Source organism: Pogona vitticeps, chromosome 1 (assembly GCF_051106095.1).
Source record: "Pogona vitticeps strain Pit_001003342236 chromosome 1, PviZW2.1, whole genome shotgun sequence".
Classification (NCBI taxonomy): domain Eukaryota; kingdom Metazoa; phylum Chordata; class Lepidosauria; order Squamata; family Agamidae; genus Pogona; species Pogona vitticeps.
The window spans coordinates 216,184,508-216,211,339 of record NC_135783.1 but is presented as its reverse complement, the minus strand read 5'-3'; the positions used below and the strand labels follow the sequence as shown (position 1 = coordinate 216,211,339).

Here is a 26,832-nt window from a genome sequence, read left to right as displayed (position 1 = left end):
TATATATGTGAAATCCACATTTAAATATTATTTTGAGATAAAATGCATATTTGAAATCAATATTAAAATGTGTGCCTAGATACATATCTGGACACCACAATGGAGAAGGCACCAAGGTACATGGTAGGGCATTTATTGTTGTTGTTGTTTTGATCTATATACCACCCTGTAATGGTAAAGTACTCTCTGGGCAGTTAACAATATAATTATGCAAGGAAGAACCTTGTTTTGAAGACCCAAATAGATCTTCATGTGGAGAAGGACAGTCCTTCAGTATACCACTCTTGAACCATTTAGTCCATTAGAAAGGTACTAAGAGCTGCTGGTGAAGACCAAAATATTTTGCTGCCAGAGGCAGAACACCAAACAGCACTGCCTTCTCTGATCACAGCTATAAGGTATAGACACAAAGGCAAGGCAAGTTCATTTAGCAGCCTAAACCAAAAATCCCAGAGGTACCCCCTGCTTCCTAATTTTATAAAATGTATGGATAAATGAAGGATCTAATAATTTGCTATCCTTTCATGATACCAAACATCAGCTGCGTCAAAAGGATGCATTTTGTCTAATGGTTGGAGGTGGCCCTTTCAGTTTTGAACAAATCAAGAGCTGGTGAATTCCACAAGTTGAAGTCCAGAACCACAAATGTGCACATCTGTAATTAGAACCAAGGCAGATTAAATATTTGTCTTTGTTGCAGGGCTGGCTTGGCCATCTTCAGCCTCCATGAGTGGTCACCTGAAGTGGTACTCCCAAGTTCTTCACAGTCAAGTTCTGCTGTTTCCTCTATAGTAGTGGTTCAGCCTTCGCCACCAGCTGTGCTGACCAAGAACATCTGGGTCACCCAAGACTGGGAACCACTGCGCGGTGGCTTCCTTTTCTCTGTCTAACATCCTCTGTTGAGTAAAGAGATGCACACAAAGAGCACAATGTTATTCCTTCAAAGCAAGAAGTACAACCATTAGTCTACTCACTGCACAACCAGCATCACTATACTTCTTCTTTGTGTAGCAGGAATCATCATGCACGGACAAAGGCAACCCAAAGCGAGTGTGAAGCTGCAAGTCTTTACTGGAGACTTCAATTAAATGCTCTCAGTACAGCAATCCTAAATCTGCTTACTCAGACATGAACTCTGTTATGTTCAGTGAGACCCACTTCCAAGTTAGGATGCATAGCTGCATCTGTAATCCATTGGTTTCAGTTGGAAAGACTTAGTTGTGTATGCAACTAAAATTAGTGGGGAATAGAAGGGTATTTGCTTTGGCTGGATTAGGTCCACAGCTGATGGGTTGTTCGCTTGTTGTTGTTCTATTTTCAGTTATCCCCCTTTAAAAATGGAATGGCTTCAAAGAATTCCTAAACTGTTTTTCATTATCCACGGCCAATCCTGTATTATTTACAATTAAGCACTGATTAAGATGCAAATAAATGTTGGGAGGGGTCGTGCCTGGGTCATTAAAAGCCATGTGCAGGATTTAGGAATAAGGAAACATGCTGTACATGTCATTCCCTCCCCTCTTATCTTAGGCAGCCTACTATTGTCAACCCTTCTTTTATTGCCACATCTGGACTTAGTAAAGTGTACAGCTGGGATGAGCTGCTAGATATCATTTGATGCTTTGCTTCTCTCTGGGGGGCTCGGAAAACCTCCCCTCTCACTAAGGAGTAATTAGGCAAGCTATCTAATAAAGTTATACTGAACAGACACAATGAAATGAGATTTATGATGCCTCTGACACAAAGCATATGGGAACCATATCAGAATTTGCTGAAATTTCACCAGTTTATCCATTTGCAGATTACTCTGCAAGGGGGAAAACAGCATGGCCTGTGCCCAGCCCTTCTGAATCTTCCTGTGATCCATGTTTTAATTCGCTTGCATGGAACTGGGAAAAGAGATTTCGCCACTTAATTCGCAGAGGTGCGAAATTGATGTATATCGTTATGGGAATCATCACGCCTTTTTGGTTGCATCTGGGAATGCCTGGCTTCAGTTCCAGATTCCACAACCATCATCTCACATCCCATTATGGGAATCTCTTAAATCTGAAAAAGAGAAAGAAAAAGAAGAAGCTATGTGGCTCTTGTACAATATGCATAAACAGGGGTAGGCAGTGCCTTTATTAAACCATTAAATTACTAGAAACAAGAGAGGTGTAGGTGGGGGCACAAGGAGAGAATCAGAAAGGACTGGAAATCATCATGACCAGATGTTGAAGCTTTATGATCTGTATTTAAATTACTAAATTGGAGGTTATAAAGTTGTAAAACTATCTGGAGGTGTGTTAGTATCAGATTTCACATGGGGATATCAAGTTCATTATCTTCTTCCAGTTTTGTGGGCAAAGGAATGCCATTCCTCAGTGAATCTTCAATTGCCTTTTGTTGAAGCACAATTGTTTGGAAGCAGGAGCACCCCATATAAAACTTGGCACTCCCCATATCAAAAAACTAGAGATTACAATGAGGAGCATACTAAGCAGTCAATGAAGTTATGACCCATGCCTATTTTCAATTTTCTTAAATCTGTGATTTCATAGACAGTTAAGAAAGTGTGTACTATACTTCTCTATTGAAATTCATCAATGATATATTTTATTCAAATCCAGAGAACATAATAAAATGCATCCCAATGTGGAATACGAAAGTAAAGGAAATGAGTTATTTTAGCTGAGATTAAGTAGTAAATTGTGAGTAGAGTTGGCCCATTCAATTAATGGGCCTTACACAGGTGTTGACTCACCAAATCCCCACTGATTCAATGGTCCTAATCTAGTTGTGGCTTCCTACTGGATTTCAGGGATCTTGTGGCTATTTCTTCTTCTAGTTTACTATCTAACCAGCAGATTCCTAACTGCTCTAGCAGAAACCCATTTAGGTAGGAGTCTCTTGGGAAAAGGAGGTGAGGATCCTAATTTGGGGGCATAGGTGACTTAACTGGGCTGGCAACCTCCACCACCCCCATCACATAAGAATGACATTGTACAACAAAACCTAGATGTGTAAAATAAAGGCCACCCCTGCATTAGTTATAGCAGAAGAGCAGCAGTGCAGCAGGAGGAACGAATCCCTTCATCCGATGACTTAATTGCCTTCTTACTCTGGTCACTCAATTGCCGTCTTATCACCACGTCCCGCGATACTTACTGGGTAACCATGGATTGGTTAGTGGTTGACATTTAGGTGGCCCCACGTTCTTTTAAAAAACAAACCAGAATGAAATTCTCATCCATCTGGACACCATAGTTCTAATCCTGCTATATATTTCAGTTTAAAATCATAAAATGCAATTATGGTGAAAGGGGGGAAACACCACAGAACACCAGCCTGAATAATCAAAAAGTGAAAGTATTTGTTTCATTGTTCACTTAGAATAGGGGATGGAAGCTTCAGACCTAGGTTTCCGATTTCAGTTTACAGAAGCTTCAGCTAGCGCAGCCAATGCTAAAGGATTATGAGATTTGTAGTCAATATCATGTAGAGAGCCAAAAATTTCCCATAATTCAAACACAAGAATTAAATACGTTGCACAAACATGTGCAACACGCAGTGAGGTTTCCCCATCCCCAACAGGTGTTCAAGACACGTAAGAGAGTAACAGTCACATTCCGATGCTTGCAGCATTCCTAAAGCCATAGATTAACAAATTCTTCTAAATAACATAGTAGAAGTAAAAGGACTTGAGATACCTTGTCTTGAAGAAGGCAATTGTTTCTCCTTTTGTCTAAAACACACATGCAGTATTTCCTAAAAGTCATTTGGACAAGGAAACCACATGATAAAACATAACCCGCCTTTGAAGTGTTAGAAAACAATGAAAAAAAATCTATTGTAAAAATTTAGTACATGGGGAAGGTAATGATTGTTGTAAACAATAGTTTTGTTTTCTTACAAGTGTGTGCTGCTGTGGCATGCTGTGTTTTGGAACAGAATGCAGAAGGTTTATGGAGAAGTCACTCAGCTGTGAAGGAAACCAAATACTCTGTCACATCCTTCTATGTGACACTACTGACTTTCATCAGCATTACTTAAGAACTAGCTGTTTTCCCTCTGCTTTTTCTATGTTACATGTGTGGAAATTAGATGCAGCTGAAATCACTGCAGATTTGAAAAAAACTTATTTGAAAAACACTTGGGAGGAATTTGTAATGTTTCCTGTTGAGGATGGACTGTGCTCATGTCATGACAAATTGTGGTGTGGGGTACTGAAAGCTAGTTTATTCCAGTGTCTCTGCTCACAAACTTGTCTCTGCTCATAAGCCATGGTCTATTAACTAGACACAAACCAATCTGGAACCATCGTTCATTTATAATTCATGGTTCATAATCTGAACTATGGCTTATCATAGTATTTGAACCTACAACAATAGGATTGGAAGAAAAAGAAACAGAAATGGGGAAGAAGCGGTATGGTACAATTAATAGACTAAACAGCAAACTATGGTTAACATAAACGATGGCTCATTGTGATATCCCTATTTGCCTGCTCTCTGAATAGGCTTCCAAGCAATGTGGTTCTGTATGAGCGTAGGCAGTAGTATGGCCTCTCCTGTTGAGTGGGACTACTATCAGATAAGTGTTTTCTTCAAAAAAAGAAAAAAAAAGACAGGTGTTTCTTGTGCAAAATCCCAAACCATAGGTGAGCAATACATTTATTGTGTGTCTGTTTTGTGCTGTCAAATTGGAATTGACTTACAGCAACCATAACAGGACTTTCAAGTGAGATATCTAAGGAGTGGTTTTACCAGTTTCACTTCCGCATTCAGTTTTCATGGCTGAGCAGGGATTCAGACCATGTTCTCCAGAATCCTAGTCCATCATTCTATCCATGACACCATACTTGGGAGTCCATTAGACCACTAAAATCTGAAAAACAGTCATATCCTCAGGCAGGGCACTGCAGAGCTTATGGAGCCAGGGAAACAAACAAGATCAACAATCATCCTGACCAGAGGATGGCCTTTAGGGTCCACATTTCAAGTTTGCTAGACTTCTTTAAATGTATACTCTTCTGCAGCCTAGCATATAGCTGGGGTGAATTTCGAACTTTTCTCTTTCTCCTACCCTCTCAAGCTTTCCTCAGGGATTTGGAAGTTAATCCATTTTTGAGATGGTAATGGTCCAACAAATGTGCTAGCCACATTTTGTTTTGCATGTCGCTGTATGTGACGACTATTTATGTAGCTTGGAGCATGGTTGCAAGGGACACTGATAATTGTGGAGCATGGGATATGAATTCACAGACATGAGGGCAACATAGTAATATACATATTTTCCCTTTTCTTCACACATTGAAATGAACAAGTAGAAAAGTGGTTTGTGCGTATGTGTGTTGCTTTCACTTTTTCAAACCAACATTTTCAATAATGCAGAAATATGCAGTATGGTCTCAGGAGGAATAAACTTTTTAATGTGATTCTGTTAGGAACAAAGTCTGAAGAAATGCATTCTAGTAAGGGGCATAACTTTGTCCTATTTATCTGTGTGGCTACCCACAGTTTGGAGAATTGCTGAACCAGCAAAAGCTCTCAAACTAAGGAAGCATGGCAGAAAGGAGTCGACACATGCAGAAACATTTTGAAAAGGCATGGTGCCCTTTTATCACCAACTGTAAAGATCCTTAATCTGAAATTAAAAGAAATGCGATAGACAGATAGTAATTCATTTTCCTTTTTAATGATCTGATCTGATTATCCTTTCTCCATTTCTAAGTTCATGCTGATTAAAAAAAACCAAACTCCCTAGGTATCAATAGGTAGGAGAAACTTCCCCATAAATTACCTCTTATTATTGTGGCAACAGTGAAATATATACTTGAGAAACCTAGCTAAGGGTGTGACCCCATAAGGCAAATGTTCCCTAGTCATAACCCTGGAAGATCATTGTAGGAATTATGAAATAATTTATCCAATCAGTGGTGTAACTGTGTTTCCTCCCCCCCCTTACCAGGAAGCTCCTGTTATTTTGTTCCAATGGCATTTTGATACATTCCTTAGTGGTATGACACGTGTGTGCAGTCCTATTGATTCTTTTCCAAAGCCAAGTCACCAGAGAAGGCATCCATTATTACTGCTGTGCAGCTGTCCTCTATAATTTTTTTAAAAATCCACAGTCAGTATGTCAATTCATAGATGAACTTATGTCAATGGCCAGGTATGCCAGGGCATTGGTAAGTGCTGCATCATTCTACCCACTGTCTGGCAAGTGACACAGCCCTGGATGGGATACTGGGTCCATTCTTTCAGAGATGCCGGCACAACAGAGGAAAATTTACCAAACAGGAACCCATACCCGACATATCTATGTATTGTTTTTTTAATGAAAGTAAGGAACTGTAGTCCACCATAAAACAAGAGAGAAAATAAATTCAAATAGGAGAAAATGAATTGGTAATATTAAAATGGTGGTCTTTTAGACCAGATGGGCGGGGTATAAATCAAATATATAAATAAAATAAATAAAATACATTGGGACGTTTGTTCAGGTATATGTACGACGTGACTGTGATGCAGTACAACAAAGGCATGGAACATATCGTTAGAACAAGGGAACATTTTCCTGGTTTGACTGCAGCCTGAGAGGCCCTCAGTATTTAAGCAAGGTAAAAGGTAAAGGTTCCCCTTGACAATTTTTGTCCAGTCGTGTTCGACTCTAGAGGGCGGTGCTCATCCCCGTTTCCAAGCCATAGAGCTAGCATTTTTGTCCGAAGACAATCTTCCGTGGTCACATGGCCAGTGCGACTTAGACACGGAACGCTGTTACCTTCCCACCGAGGTGGTCCCTATTTATCTGCTTGCATTTGCATGCTTTCGAACCGCTAGGTTGGCGGGAGCTGGGACAAGCGACGGGCGCTCACTTCGTCACGTGGATTCGATCTTACGACTGCTGGTCTTCTGACCCTACAGCACAGGCTTCTGCGGTTTAGCCCGCAGCGCCACCACGTCCCTAAATACCATGTCAGCATCTCTTTTCAGTCACACCACTTGTGTTGCATTAATATGGTGAAGATGTAGTGGTAGTTTCCATGATTTGTGAGTCATATGTGGTGTGTAGCTAGGACCCTGTCCAGATATCTTTTCCATCTCTGTTTTTCAACATTGCCAATGGTGGGACATGAAGCAGGAGAACTGAAACCTGTACATAGGAATATGCATTTGTTGCTGCTGAGAAGATCAGGAATGCAGATTAGTTGCCAGAGAGTGCACTTGCTCCAGTCACTCTTTTCACAGAATGTATATAATAAAAAGGGAAAGCAGCTTAGTTCCCTCCTCCCATAACACTGGTGTCTAATCCATGCTAATTAATGCAAGAGACACTAGATTAACCTCGATTTTATCTTACATTTCAAATTGTATTTCAACTTCTAAACAAGAATAGGCACAAGCTGCAGATTAAATTAAAAGGTATCCTCAGGGAAATTACAACAACATTGACAATTAAACCACCCAATGGCCGTTTCATACAATTTTCACAAATATGTAGTTTGTAAAGTGAGTGGCTTGGATCTAGAATAGCCCATCCTACATACAGAAGGGCTCTTTTCATTTCTGGAATGGGTGGCAAGTTAGCAGAGGCTCCCATTCATGATAAAGGAGAGGGAAGCCATTGCTGTTGAATTCCCCACATCCTGGAGGCTCCTATAAAACTTCCCAAGTTCTTCCTAAGTGACCTTTAGCCACCCAGAGTAGTTTTTCAAGGAGGCTGAAGAAAGAAGCAGCAGAAAATTTATCTACTTCTTCGGAATTTTGACAACGCAAAAGAGATTGCAATAAATGGGACGTAGCTCAGAATAACTTTTATTTGCATGCAAGATCTGCTATATTATTGCAGATCATACTTGCCGCTTTAGAAAGACTGACTGACATGATCTTTCCTAAATTTTAAATGCCTCCCTTTCTGAGCACCCTATTTTGAATTTAATACATTTCGTGACGGTAAGAATATTTTTAATGACTGTGTAGCGAGGAGAAAAACAAGACCACCGTACATTTATATTACAGTTGATCAGCCTCAGATTAAGGGATATTTCATGAAGCCCGTAATGTGAGTTTGAGGAAGTGCTGGGAAATGTGGAGCAGCTTTCCTAGGAGCTTTATTGATCAGGATAATTTGTATTGTAAGATTTGTATTGTGAAGTAATAAAATTAGGATTATAAATGCTAGTGGGAGATCTCAGTAGACATTTTATGGGAAATAACACCTTTGGATCTTCTGAGGCAACTTCCTATCAACTCATTCCCATTTGGATTGCACACACAGAGCACAGGGAGGAAACAGTTTGGCTTTCCTCCCTCCCCCTTCCATAATCCTGATCGAGATCAGGATGAGGGATGGGACTTTCAGGTTTTCGTAAATGAAAAATAACACAAAAAGAGGCTCTTCCTTTCATTTTCAGGTGCTTTCTCTGATTTGTGGGAGACCTTTGAAATCTGAATCATTCAGTTTAATGAAAGAGAGGAATCTGAACATTTCAGATTTCATTCGGATTTTCTCCTTCAGATCCCCTTTGTTTAATCCATGTATGCAAAATTGTTTCACCCATTTCTGAGGCCAGGCAGCATCCTGTCTTGTACCCGAAAGGTTACCCATGTGGTCTGAGAAGAACTTGTTGGTATGGATAGTAGCAGATACTAGCAACCTCTTGCCATGAACACTGATGATGAATCAATGATCATGATGATGATGCCACACTACATCGGTCTGATGATGATAATCATTACAATGATTTCCTTTTGTCATCTGTATATTTCCTGCAAATGAACTAATGAGGAAGAGGAGGATGGTGATATGATGATAAATGTGAATTCCAAAGTACTGTTAGTGCCTGCGTAGGTCTGGTGATTATAGATTTTTCTTTCTCATGGACTCTTCTTGTCACCTTCTTTTGGAGTAGATGATTGTCTGTTGCTTTATTCCTGCTATTTTAGAGACGTTTTTGAGTGTTTTGTAGCACTTTATTTGGTCTAGCACCAGAAACAAAATTGAAAGAAAACAATCTCCACCCCCCCCCAAGAGCCCATCCTTTTCATGATTAATGAAAGAAAGAGCACTAAAATATGACTGACCCTCCTGGCAAGAACCTGAAATAAATTAAATTTGAAATTAATTAAACCTTCCTGGTGCACATCCCCAATCAGGACACCAGTAGCTGCTTTCAGTTTAACGAAAGTGTGTTCAAGGATCTTGTCTAAATACAGTATAAACCTTCCATATAGCATGTAGGTTGGACCCCAATTCATGTATTTTGGCAGCTCAGTAAACAAGCAAATCTTGCTGAAATGTTTTTTAAGGCTTTCATTTGCCATTTGTAGGACATTTTAGGGGCATACTACAATGTAAAGTTTGAAATATGATTCTGAAAAAAAGTAACCCTATATTTATTTACCTTGCAAGTTCCATAACTCAGACCCTTACTAGGCAAACAGTAAGAGCAACTCACCCCCGCCCCAGAAGTGCAATACACACTGTGCAGATTTTTGATAATGTCTTCCTCAGATGGGAAGAGTAATTACGTGAGGAGGGGAAGTCTTTTTCTGTTTAATGAACAAAAACATGACAATCTTTTTCGCAAGAACAGCTTCAAATGGCTCACAATGCAAGACCAGAGGAGGATCCTCATTTCCCCTGTAAACATTACACATTGTAATTGTAATCCAAGGCAATATATACCCTCCTTCAGGCTATATGGATGGCACCATATTATCCAGGTCTCAAACAAAGAAGTCCATAAAGAGGTGACTGAAATAACTTCAGGGTTATAGTTTCTTCTTTCTTTACAGGCACGTTCCACTTCTTCCTTACAAACAAAGTATACATTTGGTTTCTAAGCTATATGAAACAATATACTTGCCTTGGGTAGGAGGGCCTGAGCTGAGCAATACAGCACCTACTCCACATGGAGAAAGTCCATCATTTAATCTGTGGCTAAGAAAGACTCTCTCTGGGAGCCCGGAGAGTTACTCCCAACTGGTATCTTGACAACAGCCATCGGCCAACAGCCTAACTCCACTGTGAAGCATCATCCTACTAGGTTGGTTGTGAGCCACTGTAATAGCAATCTGGGGCTGCTACAGAAAATGGCAGTCCCAGTGGGGGATTTTCCCACCCCAGGATGTGCAGTTAATCTAATGTCCTCATATTGTGCCATTCTCACGTTGCACATTTTCTCATGTATGACACAGAGTAGGGGTGGGAAATGATGTGATGACAGCAAGAACACCTGTGAGTATTGCTGTATATTGAAAGAGAGGAGAATTCCACAGCAAGCTGTCCTTTCCTGTAGGAGTGCGCCAGGATTCCGATCAGATATCACTGCTCTTACAGGATGTAGTTTTCCTTTTTCTAAGGGAATATTTTGAATCAAAAATAGAGATTTGCTTAAAATATTGCTACAAAGTTATGCTGTCTCTTGTGACACTAGAAATAGCCATAAAATTACAAAGATAGGAAAATAGGATTTCTGCCTCAGGGAATAACTGAGGCAGAGTAGCTCACTTCTGGGTCTGAGGTGATATCCTGAGGAAGGAAGGCAAACATCACTTTAGAGCTTGCCCTATGATTCACATGTCAACAAAGCTTCACATATCCTCATAATTATTTCAGGAGAGGACAGTGAGGGAGGAGGGAACTGTTCACCCATGAGCAAAGCTGAAGGAAGGAATGACCTATGCCTTTTGGAAGACAATAGAAAAGGAGGGTGGGCAGGGAGATGTCAGGGAATAATAACAGTGAATGAAGGAAAAGTTAGATTAACAGCCATGTGCAGAAAATAATTTAGGAAGAAAGATGTCATCTAGAGTTATTGTAACAAACCCGTATAAACCTATATAAACAGTATCAGCTGACTGGATAGCTCTGTGGTTTAGGTATCTGGCTGTGAAGCAAGCATTTGGAAGCTTGATTTCCCACTGTGTTTCTTGGGAGGAAAGCCAGCCTATGTAGCCTTAGGCAAGTTGCACAGGATGCACCCAGAAGAAGGGAATATTAAACCATTTCTGAGTACTCTCTACCTAGAAAACTCTGAAAAGGTTTGCCACAAATCAGAATTGACTTGCTGGCACATCATGCTGCTTCTGTTATAAACAGTGAATTACGCAGTGTTTCTTATTCCTCTTTACAATGTGCACAATACCCACTTGTGACTTCTAGTAATTTTAAAATAACATTACAATCTGCTTTTCAAGGGTGTTAAAACATATTTTCACATAATGTCAGCTTATTAAACATGCCTCAGAAAGGTGATGTTAATATAAGTAATTTGAATTTGGACACCAAAAACAGAGAGAAGACTTATTAGAAATTTCTAATGAACCACAGCACTAAACAAGAATGGAAGTTCATTTGAGCAACACGGACTCATTAATCGTAACAGCCAAGTTCAGTGCAGAACATGGGACAGACACATTAGAGAGGCTTGTTGTCCCGCCTCCTGCCAGGAGTGGCTAATCAACCGCGAGGAAGCGATAGGAAGGGAGTGCAAAGCCCACAGCAACAGCAGAAGGTGAATGGACAGTCTGGCCCCAGGGGGCTGGACCTTCTTTATGTCCATCCATGTAGGGGTATTCGTATTTGTATACAAATACCCCCATGTCTAATTCAGACATATCCTCAATTGGGTAAATGGACTTCACCCTTATGGGAAAGATTCAGCAACTGGATTCCCTAGGGCTGCATTTATTTAGCCCTTAGTGTAAGCCAAGAAGCCATCTGCACATTATTAATTCAAGCCTTTTCAAGAGCATCCTGTCCCTTCCCAAGCAGCCAGCTAGAGGAAGAAAGAGGGGAGACAACAAGAAGAGAAACTGTCAGAAAGAGAAAGAGAAATTTTATTAAAGAGAAATTTTATTAAAGCCTTCACGAATACACAGAAATTTTATTGCTTTTTTTGGACTGTAAATTGCCCAGAGTAGATTTTTCTAGATGGGTGGTATAAAAGCCAAATAGTAAGTAAGTAAGTAAGTAAGTAAGTAAGTAAATAAGTAAGTAAGTAAGTAAGTCAGTCAGTCAGTCAGTCAGTCAGTCAGTCAGTCAGTCAGTCAATCAATCAATCAATCAATCAATCAATCAATCAATCAATCAATCCTTTAGGTCTGGCCATGTTTGGCTCTGGTTTCAGCATTACCCACTGCTGACATGGAGCCCTTCGAAAGACAACTCCCTGAGACGGTGGCTCCCAACCTTGGGTCCCCAGATGTTCTTGGACTAAAACTCCCCAAAAATGTCATCATCAGGTGTGCTACTTTAGTATCTCCTAAGAGCTCCCCATGCAATCACCCCCTCCCTGGTTGTGAGGGGCACCTTTTCTGGAAGCTCAATGATACCAAAGAATGTAGTCAGGAGCAACTCAGTCAGAATAGTGGAGATGCCAACATTGTACACTGTGATGGATATCTACTTAGACCTCTAATTGAGTGCATTCAGTATAACTAATACCAGTAAAGAAAATGGGTAAAAAATTCAGATTATTATCAAATCATGGCGTATTATTTGCAGAAAAACTAGCTGTAGGCTACTTCATAGACAATCAAGCAAAATCCAGGATCGGCATTTATCCAGGCAGATTTCAAAAGAAGTGAAAAATTGATTAACAGTGCAGAACAAACACAGCAGTGGAGTAATACAATGTCACTACAGTAGCAACTAAAACAGCAATGTTAGTGCTACTGTAGTAACAGTGTATTGCTACACTGCAGGACCAGCCCTATTGTTAAGGCAGAGTAGGGGAACTGTTTCAGCCAGCTGTTTTTGTACATCCCAAAGGGGAAGCAAATTATTAGTTATTTAATTTGGTAGTATTATATTTTCATTACCAGCGTCGTGGGAAGAGATAACTGTTGGATCGTTTGTCTCATCTGCTAAAATAATTTGGCTGATTTTGGGTGCTATGTATCCTGATCTGAATGAGTCTCTGCCACTCCACTCTGCTCCATGCTGCAAATGAAGGATGATTAATTGTAATCATCATCCAATTAATGTGCATTTACCTTCACCTTTAACAGAAGGGTATTTGAAGTCTGTTTTTAATGATGCATGAAGAGTAACTGAAATAGAGAAATGCAGGTTTCTAGGTCTCTATACATTTAAAAAAAGATGATGACTTGCTAATTTGCATGTGCATATAGATGTTTGTTATTGTTTATGTTTCTCACCTTTCCGACGTCAAAGTTTGTGGGAGAAACAATGCACCAAAATAAACATTCATGTAAGCTACTGTGGATTGACATTGACTTTTTATAAGCTACAATATAACACATGTCGAATCTCTATTTCTTGTGTCACCTTAACCAAAAGGCATTCCCCACAAACCTGTTTTCATCCCTGTTGACAGACAAGCAGGCTCAAGCATACATAAGCTCGTGGGGAACACACAAAAACAACCACCAGCAGCTTTCTAGGGACAAAATCCTTAGGTATTTTCCTGCAAGAATGATGAGCTGAACACGCAGGGATGCAAAAGGCCACCATTTGCACATAACGTAACTATTTGTACCATAACTAGATGCTGTTTGTGTGTTTCTTGGCATCTGCCTCTTGATTTAGAGGATAAGCAGATGCTGTGGCCCCAGCCAAAGAAGATCAACACTTGGCCTAATATAATAATGATAATCCGAGAACTGCAAAGCTGAAGGAACCTTATGGATCATCATGTCCAGTCAAGGAGGCACAGTGGGGAATTGAACTCACAACTTCTGGGTCTGCAGCCAGTTATCTAAACCACAGAGCTCTCCATGAGTTGTAGTAGACCTTGTCTCTCAGCAGCCAGTTAGACTGCACAAGGAAAGGTCCATGTGAACCTCCGAAAAGTGGAATCCTTGGGAATGTGTATAGAATTATTTATGGTGGTTCCATTTCATTTTTTTATCTGCTACCTTAAGGTTCATTCCTTTCCATTTCCATTTTTTAAAGGAGATGCACAAAAGGTTACTTTCAAAATACACATTTCGGTGTGGATGTTTAGACAGATTTCTTTCTCCAAATGCCTTTCTAAATTTACTGTCTCTCAAAATAACAATTTTAAATGTATTTTAAGCACTTCTCTTTTTTTCTTGCCTCCCTCCTTCTGTCTTCTTTCTTTTTGTCGAACAAAGAATTGCGCAGTAGTTGAAGAACTGTGCACAAACATTCAGGATGAGTGATAACGGATCCATAACTATTTTTTTTTTTTGAGCTGCTCAGGTCAGTTTCAGTATCAGAGATTGCAAAGAGCAGACTCTTCAAACATCCTTATTCTGTAGCAGATCAATGACCGTCGCAGCGGAGACTACTAGGAAAGGAACTACACTCAGGGGTGTATGCGCAGGAAGTGTTCATATATATGTATCTGGTCTGAAGAGAGAAAGAGATTGAAAGCAAGAGAGAGAGAGAGAGAGAGAGAGAGAGAGAGAGATTCCAGTCAACCCAAATTGGTCCTGGGACCGAAAAGATGGCAGGCCTCAGGTTTTGTAACCCAGGCAGACTACAGACTGGGCCTCCCTAACAACTTTGTCTGCAATGCTCACAGCCCACAACACTCACCCAAACCTAGAAATCCTCACAGCAAAGCAAGCATCTTGAACTCTTGTGGATCCTCAGAAGCATTATCTCTCCGTTTTATCTCTCTAATTGACTGCTGACAGCATTGTTTTGCTTGCCCCCCCCCCCAGCTGTAGTGGGTGAAAAAGATATGTATCTAGAGAAAAAACTGCCTTTAATTAAAAGATTGATTGTGCTGGGGTGCAATAAAAATGAGCTTCCATCAATGAAAAGAAATATATTAGGAAAGATAACTTGGGTACAGCACAGAGGCCATTACAATTGATTTAAACTTTATCCTTAATCAAGTCAGGAAACTGTGAGTGCCTTACATGACCCAGCCCACTGAGAGGCCTGTCAAACAGGAAGCATAGTGACTCTGGAACATGCCCAACAGCCACGGGAGCATCAGCGGCTGGCTGCAACTCTTAAGAAGCGGCCTCTGTCTGGAAACAGCAACAAGATTAAAGCAAAGAAAAGGCCAGGGCTCACCAAGACTGCTGTGTATATTTTTACCTTGTTGTTATGTACTGTCATGTCAGAACTGACCTATAGTGACCCTAATAGGGCTTTCAAGGTAAATAAGGTATTTACGGAGTGGTTTTACCAATTCCTCTTCTCCAGTGAATTTCCAAGACAAAGCAGGGAAACTGAACCCCAGTCTCTCTGAGTTTTAGCCCATTACTTTATCTGCTACTCCACACTGGGTACCTCAGTTCCATTTTAGCACTAGTGATATACACTATATTTAGAAGAGAAGACACTCGTCATGACAAAGTCCTCATGATGTTCTCCAAGAAGGGTCCAAAATGCAGGTAGTCTCAATAGATTTGTATTGTCCTTGGAGATTTTATTATGAGAGGTAGGTCTCTTGCACAGCAAATGGCTACTGGGTGCCATTTGCTGCCCATTCAAGACCATGCTCCTCCCCAAAGTACTTTGCATTTTGTGATGGATTACTCAAAGTGATGTATTGTTACTGGGGAAATCCATTTGCCCCTATGTCCCAATAAGCTACAGTGTAGATTGGAAGTCAGTTCAGAGAGAAGAGGGGAACTGACAGGAAGTAGCTGCTGACATCAGTGTCCCTACTGATCAAAATATTCTGTCATGTTGATTTCTTGAGCTGAGGCTTCATTGTTGTTCTTATGTGCCATCAAGTCATCTCTGACATATGGTGGCCCTATGAATGAGTGACCTCCAAAATGTCGGGTCTTCAGCAACCCTGATGAGTTTTGTAAACTTAAGGTTGTGGCTTCCTTTGTGGAATCAATCTATCTTCCGCTTCTGAGACTTCATTATGAGGAGTTTTAAGGCTGTCTGCAAAGAAAAACAGGCTTTTTTGTAGTTAATGTGCCAATGAGCTCACAAATGTTGTGTAAACAGTTTCCTCCAAAGTATTGCATGAGGTTAAATATGTCCTCTGGAAGAATGGCCACTCAACAACTTCTTTATTCAACAGATAGGAGAATTAAGACAGCATTTCTTCACTTTTTGATCATACACAAGCAGATACTCATAGCAGGTGGAAGAAGCAATGAGAAAACACTGAAATGTAAAAAATGAAAGGCTATGTCTTACACTCCATGAATGAAGCAGCAGGGTTACACAATAAAGATTTCACTTGAAAGTGCACCATAATAATATGTTCACTGAAAAAGTGGTAATGCCTTAATGGACCATCAACACGTCATGACAACACAACCTACTATGGTTGAGGGCAGCTCATGGTCCGTGCAGGGGGTTGCCCCCAAGTTGAGGGTGAGACAGCCTTTTCCCAATTGTGAGTTGCTACTAATTGAAGAATGACCACATTCATTCACCCCCCTTTACCTTTTGGGGGGTTTCTCTCCCGATGTACAAAGTCCAAAACTCAAGGAAGGAAAAGAAGCTTGCCTTTTCACACCGCAGGAGTTCTCTCATTTACTTTACATAAATCTATACTCATTTGTCGTGCCTGAATCTAATCTCGTAACATTTTTTTGAAGAACTGTATCCTGCAGCAAAAGAAAGCTGACACTGATAAGATGTGAAGGCATTTTAAATAAATACTATCCCAGTTCTCTCTCTGCTCCTTATCACATAGAAACTTCCTGTAGGCAGACACAGTGCAAGCATGAAATATTTTCCCATTAAGGATGATGGCTTTCCTGACTGCTGAAAGCCTTTGACATTCCTTGACGTGGTCTGCCCACCCTGACATTCTACAAAGGACTTTTAGAATACATGTGTGAGTAGTATACATAAAATATAAGCATAATGAGCATCAAAAGCATCATATAATGCCTAACAAAATTATGTGATTTCTGCCAAAGCCTGAAGGGGGGTAGCGTTGTGAGATGATAGTTCCAAACCATAATTCTATTATTTGGAAATGATGTATGGGTTGCTTTTAATGCTTCCTCATCTAGTGCAATATATCTCTTCATACTGAAGTGCTGAAGGAAGTTACACAGCAATTCTGGCAACTGCCTACATTTCTAAGACGAGTGATGTATGTTTCTCTCATGCATGTGCGTGCACACATACACAAGAGAAAGACTTAAAGAGACTGCACCTGATCTTTCATCATCCTTATATCAACAGACCTTGTCCATGTTGGCTGTGAATTTTCTGGGAACTGCATTCCCAGGAGGTAACTTTTCCAAGCTGTCAAGATCAGTACAAGGGAAGCCAGTAACTTATTACACTTGCTGTAGAAGTATGTACACAGAGTTCCTTTTATAGGAAACTCTTACTCAAAGAGCAAGTGGAAAGCTCTTCTCATCATTTCCAGTCCTTTGCAACTTCTCACATGCAGAGATGGGCAGAAGTGAACCACAGATCAGGAGGATGGGGGAGGAAACTGGGCTGGTTTGTGGTTCGGTTCGTGATTTGGTTTAGGGATCGCATTTTGCCAAAATGAAACATGAACTCCCCCCCCATGGTTCGTTTTGCTTCAGAAAAACGGGATACCCACCTCTCCCTCCTCACTGCCCCTGTTGCCTCCCTACCTTGACTTGAAGCCGCTGCCACCATCCTGAGGGGCAGTAGGCCCAGCTCCTTGCCTGTGCTCATTCACCAGCCTGTCAGCTGAGCAGCAGAATGTACATATGCAAAGCAAAAGTGGTTTCATTCAAGTTGAAGGCAACGACGGCACCCCTCAACAAATAGGCACTTTCAGTGTTGGGAGAGTATTGAGAGAATGAAAGCGATTTAGAAACTAGAGTCTCTTTCACAGCATGCAAAGTCAGTTGAGCAAAAACAACTTATTCAGGGCAAATTCAGCATAAACTCTGATTTCTCCTGTATTGTTGGAAAGCCAGAAGATGATGCGGGATAACAATGTTCGATTTTTCCTCTGTTGATTTATGTCCACAATTTGCCAGCCCAGCCCCCATCCACCAACATGGCTTTAAATGAATTTCTGGCACTTCATAGAGCAGGTAGCCATCTGAACTCATTTCCTTCCACTTTATCTAATAACCATAACCTCTTGTCAGAACAGAGGAAGGGAGAGTTATTCTCTTAACTTCCTTCAAACGGGTGAAGCAAAGGTTATTTGTGCATATTTCCCATACGTCTTTAGCCTCAGAAAGCCTGCTGTAGCCCCCACCTGACAATGTCAAGGGTTCATTTTGAAGACAAAGTGGTTTTGAGATTAGTTTGGCCTTCTGAATATCTCCCACAAAATCTCAAAAAAATCATTATGCCACTCCTACATCACAGGAAATCATGATAAATGACAAGAAAGGATTACCCTCTCCAAATTTTATTGCTAATCCTTTTAACCTGAGGGGACAGCCTTTTATGGCTTTGCATTTCTGTGGGAGGCAAGGTCACTGTGAAATCCTACATGGTCAGGATCCATAAAAAAGGTATTTGCAGATGTGAGCAGACATCCATTTTAGGTTTCGCTTTGCCCACTTGCAAATTTGTTTGCTTGAAAATCTGGAGCAAATAGTTTTATGGACACAATGTGTTATCCCCCCCCCCAGATGACATTATGAAATAGGAAAAGAAAGGGGCAAAGAGGCACTGCCATAGGGTGTCACCCTATTTGGATTGAGACAGATTCCAAAGTAACATGTTGTCCCTAAATGCTCTACCATTTGCCCGATACCTAGCAAAAGGCTGCTATGTCCTGAAATAACATAGAAATCCAGCGGCAATTTTATTTGCAACCCAAATTTATGAAGAGCTTGGTGCTGTTGGTAAAGAAGGCTTTATCTGTCTTCCATTACTGATGGCAAACATACCAACTCAGAGAATGAGCACTTGTTTAACTAAAAAACCCTCTCCTTGAAAAGATTTCCTTCCATTGCCACACAACTGACAGGATTAGAGAGATGCACAGTAGAAATTCTTTGATCTTCACGTCATGCTTTCTGTCTTGTCAACATTTACTCGCAGTGTGGGACGTAGTGAATTACATGCTCAGGCATTTCCATTTCCTCTATCTGCCACTGCTTGTCCCAGTTCTAGGGGGTGAGGGAAGAAGAGTACAGAAGCGATGCCTACAGGTGGGGGAGGGGTGGAGAGAGAGAGAGAGAGAGAGAGATTGTGACAAAGAGTACTAATCAGGGAGGCTGTTGAATTGGCATTTTGTACCTAGGGCTGGCTCATTAGTAAAAGTTTCCTGTTATGAGATCGTTCTTCTTTACCAACATTTTGAAATGCTCAGAATTATAGACCTAAGAGCAGCGATGGCTCCAAGATCTGTTTTTACAAGTAGATATGGGGCTCAAGATGCTTGCCTCATTTATGAAGTCAGCATTGTAAACGTAAGTGTCCAAATCTTGAAAGTCCTTCCCAACACCTGGTCATCTTAACAAAGGAGTGGGGGGGGGATCTCTGGCTTGCTCAGCTTACCAGACCAGATCCTTGAGCTTTCAGACATCAGGCAAGTTGCTTCCCCAAAGTTTTGCCCCCTCACACTGAGCCATGGGTTCAAGAATGCTTCTTGAGTCTGCAGCTCCGTCAGTTTCGTCCCTTCCTCTGCTTTGCTGGACCAGACATGGGGTGTGTGTGTGTGTCTCAGGTCAAAGCCTCCATCAATGTTGTCCTTTAACACTTTTACTGACTGGGGAAGGGAAGGGAAGTGAATTTGCAACTCAACAGGCACTTCGAGGAATAGCTCAACTAGGTACCAGTGTAGTCTGACCGAATAGCACTTTTCGCCATTCCTAACTTCCTTGTTCCTTCCACTTACTCCACTTTATGGTTTTGTAAATATGACTTGCACACTTCATAATAAATACTAACCCCTCTACTTCTTTCCTCCAACTTTGTCTGAAAAAACATGCTACAACCTTGATGAAGGGTGATCTTGCAAAAGTCAAAGAAACTCCTTCTGTCTTAGCTAGAAGACAATGACTTGTCAACGGCTAGGAAGGCAGGATGGGAGAGAGAGGGAACACAGAACAAAAATCCAGATGATCCACCAGTGCTCTATGCAGAATGCAGTTTCACAAATCATTTCAAGTAACCACACTCACTCAAGTCTTTGTTTTCAGTGCATACTAGAAATAATAATGCAGGCACAGCTAGTTTAAAGTTGTTTTAATCTGGGCCCATACATCGGCCATTTGCAACAGAATTTCTGCCAAGGAAATCCCTTTGGATTTGGTCAGCTTTGCCAGAGGATATAAGAAAATACTATATAAATATTGCAGTTTTATCTGAGTTCTTTTCTAGCTTTTGTCAATGAAACCACAGTTCCTAACATATTCTTCCCTCAAATACAAATACTAGAAGCATAGTCAATCTCATAGTTAAATCTATAATTGTTTATTCCATTCTTCAGAGACTTTATTACTGGAGAGATTATAGATAGCAGGTTAGTTCTACCCTACAGTCTTTAGCGCTGGAACACAGTTAAATTGCCAGTTCCATACAGGAGCATTATATAACATCATATTATTCAGCCGTAACCTTGCCCATGGTCAAGCGCTTACCATAATGTTTACACCTGAGAGACACCCCTTCAGCAGAGATCCTTTCCAGTGTTACACGAAGTGTCACTTAAAGATTCTGTTCATTTCTCTACTTCCTAGCAGTTGTGAGCAACCCTTAATTGGTCTTTGAATCTCCTCTTTTAATTCCCCTAGTGTCATTTCTGTTCATCTGAAGATGATGATGATGATGATGATGATGATAATAATAATAATAATAATAATAATAATAATAATAATCATGATGATGATGATGATGATGATGATGATAAAGAAGTCATAATTATTGCTACTACTACTCTTATTATGGTTATTTATTAATTGCTTTCTTTATAGCTTAATACTGAATCACTGCCCTTACTAATAGCAGGCCTGGACAAACAATTCAGTATTGGGGGGGAGAGAATCATATTTTACACAACTACATGATCACGAAGATAGATTTGACAGCCTATGAGTCTGGGGGAACAGTCCAGCTGGGTCTTGCATTTGGTGTCCATATAATGGATATAATTCTCGAACCACTCAGTTTTCTTTATTTATTTTTAAAAGATCTTACGTTGTTAAAATCAAGTCACATCCAAGCTATAAGTACTCTAATAGGGTTTTAAGGCACTTGAGGGGTAGCTTTACAAGTGCCATCTCCCCCACCAGTGAGGTTTTTTTTTTTTAAATTGGCGAGCAACGATTCAATGTATTGAGTCCTCATCCTTCAATCCACTACATCCCACTGGCTTTCAGAAGATGCCACCCTTTATGCAAACAGAATAAACCTTTCCAGACTGCTGCGTCTTGAAGTGGCCAAAAATGTGGTTGTCACTAGATGCTAAGATGCTGTTTGTTAGTGAATACAGAAAACGGAAGTGAGTGAAGCCATAGTATTTTTAAAGGGATGGTTTTCTTTGCCTGAAACTGGACAATTAGACAGAGAGATTCTGTACACTGGGGGGAAACTGTCTATCTGATGGAAGATGGGGGTTTCATTCCACAGGGAAAAAAAACATGGTTGTCTCCAACCATTTTGGAGATTATTATCTCTCCTAATTGAGACACACAGTGCAAGTTAACATTGTTCAACAGTCCAGGGTGGACACTTTACTATTCAGGAAAGCTGGTGGCTGCTCATCAGTTAAGGACAGCAGAAACTCTCTCTTTAGTATGCAGTTTTATTATGTTCTTATTGATGCAGTGAATCTGTTCTGGTCGAGATTAACAGCTGGATTTAGACCACTGCAAATTATAATTTTATCGTACAGGGAAGAAAAAGGCGGGGAGGGGTTGTACTTTTTAATTGAAGGGAATGAGACCGAAAACAGACCCCTGAATGGTGGTATCTGCTCTGTGTACGTAAATCAAACCTGGTCCCAGTGACAAAGGACATCTTACTGCATTTAAACCCCCAATCTATGCAGACGTCTGTCCACCTGGATAGGATATTTAGCCATAAAATCCTTTTTAAAATTGATGAATACCAGACTGGAACATTTCGGTACTAATAGAGAGGCATAGGAGCACTCATCAAAACTGGTTTACAAATACACTGAACACACACAAAGCAGGTACAAATAATCAAGGCATAAGAGCCTGTGCAGCTATAAAACCGAAGAGGTAATGGAAGCTTTACCATGTGTAGATTAGATGGCCTGTCATATAGTATAATCCTAAAAAGGGTGGCTTTGATTCTATCAAGGGGGAAAAGATATATGCTTCTGATTTTATGACATAATCATACTTTTCCTGGTGGAACCCCAGAATTCTGCCTAACACTTTTCACACTTCTGAGCAGTCCCATTGCATTGGTTTCCCCCCTCTTACCATGTTCATTGGTAAGAGCATGGTTTCTGTCATGTTGCCTTGGTCAAATGGAGGTTTCCATCATATGCTGACAGAGAAGTAAAAAGAGCACATGGCTTGCCCAGCTAGCCATTCCATAGAAATCAAGGACTTGACATAGGAGCCCAGGGAAAGATGTATCTGGGTTTGTTAACTCCTACAATGAAATAGTTCTAGTATCTTGACAGACCTTCAGTCAATTAACTGATCTTTACTCTTTTTCTTTCTTTTTTTAATCACCCCATCTTGGCAAGGGTTTATATAATTGTTAAAATTGTTTTAAATGTTTTAAATGTTTTATGATGATGTCTCTGTGATGATTTATTATGTATGTAGGCCGCCCCGAGGAGACTTTGTCTGGGGGGTGGGTGGGGTAAAAATTTAATAAAACTTTTAAAAGTTTTTTTAAAAAAGACCTGCAGCCCAAAGGAGGTGCATAAAGCAATGAAGGGTCCACATCAGACTTGCAGGCACCACTTTGTTGTCAACCCTAAAATCCACCCTCAGAACCTCATGCAAAAGATACACACATTTAAAGCCCTATTCAAGTGTTATAGACTACATAAAATATCCATACCTAGAGGGAACTAGTCTAGCTCCACCACCTCCATCCATAGTTTCAGTGCCTTCCTGTACTTAGTAGGTGATGAGTCCAAAGGGGAAGAACTCCACTATCAATGTGGATTCTCTATGTGAGTCATGACCTTTATTTCCCAGGGGGAGCCCCTACAGAGCCATCCATGGGCAGCCCCTCCCTCTATGCTTCCATATGTAGGATAGCAACAGAAGTGATGTTAGATGGAGAGGGCCTACCCTCTACACTTGAGTATTCTACCTAGTTTATAATGAATGCCTGAATAGGGCTTCATAATTAAAGACTTCTGAGCCTCAGAATTTGTTCTAAATACCAGAACAGAAGAGACATCCTACTAGTATTTGTTTGTAGAACACTTGTGGATTCACTCTGGGGCTATCCCTGTATTGCAATCAGATATCCTTGCTGATCATTTCATGTCTACCAATATTTCTCAGCCTACATTCTACCTACCCCTAGTGTATAGCCATCTCATTTAAAAAAAAACCAAGATAACCCCACTAGTCTTTGAGTCGGGAGGGTTTAAAAACTGCTGGACAGTTCAGTGGTTTAGGTCTTTGGCTGCAAAGCCAGAGGTTGGGAATTCAATTCCCCAGAACAACTGCTGCTCCCAGTTTCCTTTCCTTATAACACAACAGCTTTTATCACCTCTATTGGCCACCATCACAAGTTGAAGCTACACATGCACCATAGCTGTTATCAATAACTTTAGAAGTGAACACTTCAGCAAAAAGTTCCTGTGTGTTGTTGTTTAGTCATTGTCGTGTCAGACTCTTCGTGACCCCATGGACCAGAGCACACCAGGCCCTCCTGTCTACCACTGCCACTTGGAGTCTGGTCAAATTCATGTTGGTAGCTTCGGTGACACTGTCCAACCATCTGGTCCTCTGTCGTCCCCTTCTTCTCTTGCCTTCACACTTTCCCAACATCAGGGTCTTTTCCAGAGTGTCTTTTCTTCTCATGAGATGGCCAAAGTATTGGAGCCTCAGTTTCAGGATCTGTCCTTCCAGGGAGCACTTGGGGCTGATTCCCTTCAAAATGGATAGGTTTGTTCTCCTTGCAGTCCAGGGGACTCTCAAGAGTCTCCTCCAGCACCACAATTCAAAAGCATCAATTCTTCAGCGGTCAGCCTTCTTTATGGTCCAGCTCTCACTTCCATACATTATTACTGGAAAAACCATAGCTTCAACCATGCAGACCTTCCTGTGTGTACTCTCACCTAAAAGTAATGCTCTTACATTGGGTCCAACCAAACTTGTCTTCCAAGCAGGGCTCTCTACTCTTCCATTGCCAAAACCACATTTTGTTTGAGCTTCCCAACTGTGCTTCTATATGCCATGGCTAGTACGCATGTTCCGTCATCTTGCTTGGATGTTTTATTGTGTGGTGGGTTTTTTTTTTTGTCCCTTTATTTTAAAAAAAGATTTTGGAAACTTCAGGGTTCCTTTAAGTATGCTGATATGTCCCAATTCTTTTCCAGCATCCCTATTTGGCAAAGGTCTTAGTGATACTCACCAGCTGAGCTGACTATTAAATGGAGTGATTTTTTTTTAAGGTTTCAGATGAAACATTAAACACATTTCCTCAACAGGAAACTCCACTGAACTCAGTAGAACTTGTTTCTGAGCAAGGAAAAAAATGCATACAATTGCCCTGCACATAAATAAAAGTTACTTTCTCAGTGGAATTTGGTGAACAGCCAAAGCTCAGAAAACTTTTCAAATGAAAAACAGGTTGACAGGCTATTTTTACTGAAACATTAAAAATTAAAGTGACTGTAAGTTTATATACTATACATAGCACCAGTTCTACGTTTGCATGGCTGCATATGTCAACCAGGATTAGGCTCCTCTCTTCCAGCAAAATTCATACCTTGAAGCAAGTGGACGCCGTATACCTTTCCAATAATGAAACAGCAGTATTAGAAGAAATTTCACCTTAACTGCCTAGCCCCCTTCCATTTTTGCTCAGTAACATTTGAATTATGATTTATATCTCTTTCACTTGCCCCACTGCAGCTACCAGTAGGAGGCCCCAACATGTTTCAATGTATTCGGAATCTTCCTAAGAATTTGATTTAAAAAAAAAAAATCAGAGCTGTCATATGGTGTGGCAACCCCAATGCAATATTCTGGCGGTGCTGGTGCTGTGCCTTGTTCTGTGCCAGAGTGCCACTATACACTTTATTCTATGCATAGCTAGGTTTGTGAGTGTGCCATGAAACATGTCTAGTGGTTGCTTATTTCCAGAGGTCTAACAATAGTAAACTGTGGGTGCAATCTGACAGCTGCAAAGGCAGTAGCCTGATCGCATCTGAAAGGATTGTTTTATTGGGAGCGATCTCCCTTAAAGTGATAATTCTGCCTGCTAGGGAATTGCTCCAGCCTGCCCCCCCCCCCAAAAGTAGAAGCCTTACAGAGGCCCTTGGATACAGATTGGAGTCAGGGGGGAGCACATTTCCCTATGCATCACGTAAAAAGCACATCAGAAAGCGGAGCATGCTGCTTATACACCATCCCATAATGTTAAGCCGTTTACAATTTAATTATGGAGGCTACACATTGCCCCCTGCCCTGCCCAGTGAGCTGGGTACTCAGTTGCCTGACCTTGGAAAGATGGAAGGCTGAGTGAACTTCGAGCCAGCCACCTGGGATTGAACCTAAGTCATGAACAGAGTTTTGGCTGCAGTACTGCAGTTTAACCACTTTGCCCTATGATTGCTGGGAAATAGATCATACCACCCAACCGCTCAAAAAGTGATCCAAATTGCCAGCTCTTTCCCCATGTGTTAAGCTCAACACTCTCTGTTAAGCTTCCTGCGTTTTTGTTGGCATATAAACTTTGATGGGTGTATAGTATATACAGTATTTATTACTTTGCAGTGTTTGTTATCTGCGAATATGTCTTTGAAATATATTAAAATGGGAGGTGTCTAAATGACTGCTTATTAAACACACACAGAGAGAGAGAGAATACTGCCACTCCATAGCCAGACAAACTTAGAATGTTTAATAGAAGTCTCTTCCAGTTTTCTTTCTATTCCCCTCCATATGGGCTTCCTAATTTGTAGAATTTATAAATCAGAAGCATCTTACTTTTCATTGTTCGTGTATTCAAAACAGGATGTACAAAAAGATTTCCAAATTCATTTCTGTCTATTTCAGACATTTTCTTACAGCCCAATACTGAAGAATCCAAGTGGGAGGGTGATGGTTTTTTTACAGTGTTCATGACATTACATTGAATATATTAAATATAAGCATTAAATATATTTGTTTACTTCTTAGCATCTTCATAGCTGTATGCAGGTTTTCTGTATTGTTTGGGCAAAATAGCCATATTACAAAAATGAGCTTTTTTTTAATATTCTACTGGCTGAATATATGTATTACCCATCCTTGTTTTGTTATACCGAGACCGTTATTAGTGAGGTGCACTTTGTTTTACCCAGAGAGGAAAGGATAACAACAACATAAGTGAAATGTAATTCAGCTATGCCTACTTAGTCTGAACTGGATTTTAGGTGAGGCTTGAGACATTATGCCAAGGCCTTCAAAGTGGGGGGGGGGGGGAGGATTTTGAACGGAGTATTGAAAGAACCTCTAGACCTAGGCTATCTTACAGGATGAACCCTCCCTGCCTGCCTCAGATTCTTTATGTTTTTTTCCTGTGCTCAGATGGGAGATCCTTCTACCGTCTATTGTGGAAACCATGGGTGAAAAGAAAGAACCTTCATGCTGTCTGAACTCGCATTATGGAGGGCCTTGTTCAGTGACGTCCACGTTAGCCTCCTCCAACCCACTAAATGGAAACTGTTGTTCTGTATGCTTTTGGTCTAGGCAGCTAATCTTTTATGCCTCCATTTTAAACTGTCTGCCCCTATCTTTGTGGCGGGTTCTTTTATATCACCACGTGTTGTTTTGTGTGGGTTTTTCTTTTTTCCATTTTTGTTTTTGT

The 26,832-nt window shown here is 40.7% G+C and overlaps 2 long non-coding RNA genes across 2 annotated transcripts in view; one reads left to right on the top strand and one right to left on the bottom strand.

Annotated features, from left to right (window-relative positions):
* The window catches only part of LOC140702696 (uncharacterized), a 107,286-nt gene extending 102,424 nt beyond the window's left edge, over positions 1-4,862 (top strand). The window contains exon 3 of the long non-coding RNA XR_013536970.1: positions 701-4,862. This is a non-coding gene — a long non-coding RNA (uncharacterized LOC140702696). The remainder of the gene's footprint in view (positions 1-700) is intronic.
* Positions 4,863-14,737: 9,875 nt separating this feature from the next.
* On the bottom strand, positions 14,738-25,022 carry LOC144583269 (uncharacterized). Its single transcript, XR_013536971.1, has 2 exons — positions 17,508-25,022; positions 14,738-15,834 (listed from the first exon to the last, which is right to left on the bottom strand). It is a non-coding gene; the product is annotated as an uncharacterized LOC144583269 (long non-coding RNA).
* Between the last annotated feature and the right edge of the window lie 1,810 nt (positions 25,023-26,832).